Source organism: Peromyscus leucopus, chromosome 11 (genome assembly GCF_004664715.2).
Source record: "Peromyscus leucopus breed LL Stock chromosome 11, UCI_PerLeu_2.1, whole genome shotgun sequence".
In the NCBI taxonomy this organism is placed as follows: Eukaryota; Metazoa; Chordata; class Mammalia; order Rodentia; family Cricetidae; genus Peromyscus; species Peromyscus leucopus.
In genome coordinates this window covers 47,764,218-47,767,599 of record NC_051072.1, presented here as the reverse complement: position 1 = coordinate 47,767,599, position 3,382 = coordinate 47,764,218, and the positions used below count along the sequence as shown (strand labels likewise).

At 44.8% G+C, this 3,382-nt stretch overlaps 1 pseudogene; it reads right to left on the bottom strand.

Annotated features, from left to right (window-relative positions):
- Window positions 1-1,713: 1,713 nt before the first annotated feature.
- LOC114703872 lies at window positions 1,714-2,692 on the bottom strand (annotated as a pseudogene).
- Between the last annotated feature and the right edge of the window lie 690 nt (window positions 2,693-3,382).

Sequence of the window (3,382 nt, the reverse complement as noted above, 5' to 3'; positions counted from 1 at the left end):
AGGATCAAGCGAGCCCAGGGCTGTGGGCTGAAATCTGTGGAACTGTGTCTCTTGTTTATGCCAGGTATTTTGGTGGTAGCAATAGAAAGTAATTCATACAATACCCATGGTAGTCTTGTGGTAATCTCACTGAGCTTGTGGTTTTACCCTGAGCTTGCTCTCCCTGCCATTACTGGGGATGGCTACTTGTTAGTGATCCAGGGCAGCCATTGGTAGAGAGCAGTGGCTTTCTCAGCTGGTGCAGATGAGAGTCTTTTGTTCAGGACAGACACATCATCATCTTTCCTAGGCACCTGGCCATGCCCACCTGCCCTCCCAAGGGCCCCTTAGTCACACTTGTATTCTCTCTTTTTCCTAATATCTGCTTCATGGTGTTGTTCGTGGCAAAAAAGGGGCGAGATTTAGTCATCTGTTTATCCACAGTGTGAATTGGGGCGCTTGCTCTGAGGGGCCACTCATGGCCTATGGACCTTAATTGAATGGATTGTCCTTGGTCTTGCCTGGCTGGGTTGCTTTCTAGCTACATTTACCTTGGATTTTGGACTGCTTCTCCCCTTCCCAGCTTTCCATGTATCCTGTTGTCTGACGTCTAAATCAAGGGAGGGATCACATGATCCACCCTCCCCCAACCACCCTTTACCAGCATCACTAGATACTCAGTTCTCCTTTGATGTACATTACAGAAAATACTAATAAAGTGTGAAAATCATTTAAAAGTAATAACTCACCTGGCTTGTTCATGTGCTCTTATAAATTCCTCTTTAGAAATGTCACTAGTTGCCTCCAGAGAAGAACTATGTCTGAGCTATAAAATTCCAGTCTAATACTTCTGGGGTTTTTAGTGTCGGGATTTCCACACTTGGATGACTAGATAGTTGGGATTCAGTTGTCTGTCATGAGATTGCACAACACAGTCTTGTGCTGCCGTTTACTTGTGTGAAGACTGCTTCTGTGCACAGCTTCCAAACTGATGTTCTCAGGGAACGCTGTCGGCTCCTTAGTTTGTGGATAAGGAAAACACTAATGATGCTCTTTTGTTTTAAGCCAAAATAATGAATGGTTTTCCTAATTGGATTTTCCCTTCATTTGATTATACTGTCACAGAAGTTTCTTTTCTATTGCAGGGATAAAATCCCCTGGTGAAAAAGCAACTTGGGCAAGAAAGGTTTATTTTTCCTATGGTCTCAGAAGGATGGAGTCCGTCATGGTGGGGAAGGCACACGTGGCAATAGGCAGGGAAAGCATGGAGAAGCCTGCCCTGCCTTCAGCCATCTTCAGATTCTACCTCTTACAGGTTCCACCGCTTTCCCAGAAAGTGGTGCACAGTGGGGTTCAAGTGTTCAAATACAGAAGCCCACAGTGGACATTTCTCATTGAACTATTACAGTTGTCCTGCTGACAGAGGGGGCAAGCTGGTAAGAAGGTATGCAAAATGAAATGGAAAGTGTATGTATGAAGTGAGTCCTCAAAAATTCAGCACGCAATCAATTTCTTTTCTTTCTATTTTTTTTTTGGGAGGCATGCAGTGAACTTTATTGATGGTACTCAAGAAAGTAGGGATCCCTGAACCCCTCCATATCTTCTGGGGGTCTGGGATGGTGCTGTGAGGGAGATGCTTAGTGTTGGGGGCTGAGTTAGGACAGGGACTCCTCAGCAGCTGAAGACCTTTCTCTTGCTCTTGTGTTCTCACTGGGGTGGGTGGACCAGGATGTCTTACTCCTTGGAGGCCATGAATATGCTGTAGCCATATTCAATGCCATACCAGGAAATGAGCTTTAAAAGTTGTCATTGAGACCAATACCAGTCCCAGAATCAAAGGTGAAAGAGTATGCATCACTGCTAAAGTCACAGGAGACAACCTGGTCCTCATCATAGCCCAGGATGCCCTTTATTGGGACCTTCAATGCCTGTTTCACCACCTTCTTGATGTCATCATACTTGGCAGCTTTCTCCAGGCAGCATGTCAGATCCATAATGGACACATTGGGGGTAGGAACACAGAAGGACATGCCTGTGAACTTCTTGTTCAGCTCTGGGATGACCTTGCCCACAACCTTGGCAGCACCAGTGATGTTGGGGTGATGCTCTGGGTAGCCCCATGGCTATAACACCTCAGCTTCCCAGAGTGGCCACCCACAGTCTTCTGGGAGGCAGTGACGGCATGGACTGTGGTCATGAGTCCTTCCACAATGCCAAAGTTGTCATGGATGACCTTGGCCAGGGAGGCTAAGCAATTGGTGGTGCAGGAAGCATTGCTGACAATCTTGAGTGAGTTGTCTTACTTCTCATGGTTCACACCTGTCACAAACATGGGGGCATCTGCAAAAGAGGTGGAGATGATGACCCTTTTGGCTCCATCCTTCAAGTGGGCCCCAGCCTTTTCCATGGTGGTGAAGATGCCAGTAGACTCTACAGTGCACTCAGCACCAGCATCACCCCACTTGATGTTGGTGGGATCTCGCTCCTAGAAGATGGTGATGGCCTTCCTGCTGATGACAAGCTTCCCATTCTCGGCCTTGACTGTGCCGTTGAACTTGCTATGGGTAGAGTCATACTGGACCATGTAGACCATGTAGTTGAGGTCAATGAAGGGGCCATTGATGGCAAATACACTAACTTTGCCAGACATGAAGGAAGCCCTGGTAACCAGGCGGCCAGTACGGCCAAATCTGTTCACTCCAATCTTTACCATTATGTCTCAGGGACAAGGCTGCCACTGTATGAGAAGATGCATCTGTCTCTGGAATCAGGGAGGAGCAGAGAGCCTGTAATCTATTTCTTAAATATATGAATATGCATAAATCTTATAGTTAAACTTTACTGCTGGCTAAATTATTCTTTATGAGATAATTCAATATATATTGAAATTGACATATATAAATAACACAAATTAATATAAAAGTATGCTTAATATATACATGTACTTATGAACATTCATTTACATATTTCATTATCTTTTGGTAACATTATAAATGAGTCTTTGCAGTCATAGTTGAGTGTGCAATATGAGTTCATATCAATGATTAAGATTAGAATAAAAGAACCTATTGGTTCAGGTGTGGCAGACAGGAGACTAGGTCTGGGTGTAAGTGTGGCATGACACAGAAAGTTTCTTAAGGAATTCACTGTATTGATTAGATTTCCTCTGGACTCATGGTGAACATTAGTTTATTCTTCATACCGTTTATCTCAGGGGTGGGAGATCAAGAAGTTCAAAGCAGTCAATTGCCACCAATAAGTCTGGAGATAACCAGAGACTCTCTGAGGCCAGATTTGAAGTGACAGTGGTAAACTCTCTGCTTCTCTTCTCTGCCTGTAAGCTGGTCAACATCCCCAACACCAAGTCAACAGACTGAGATTTCGTGGGAAGATTTACTGTCAG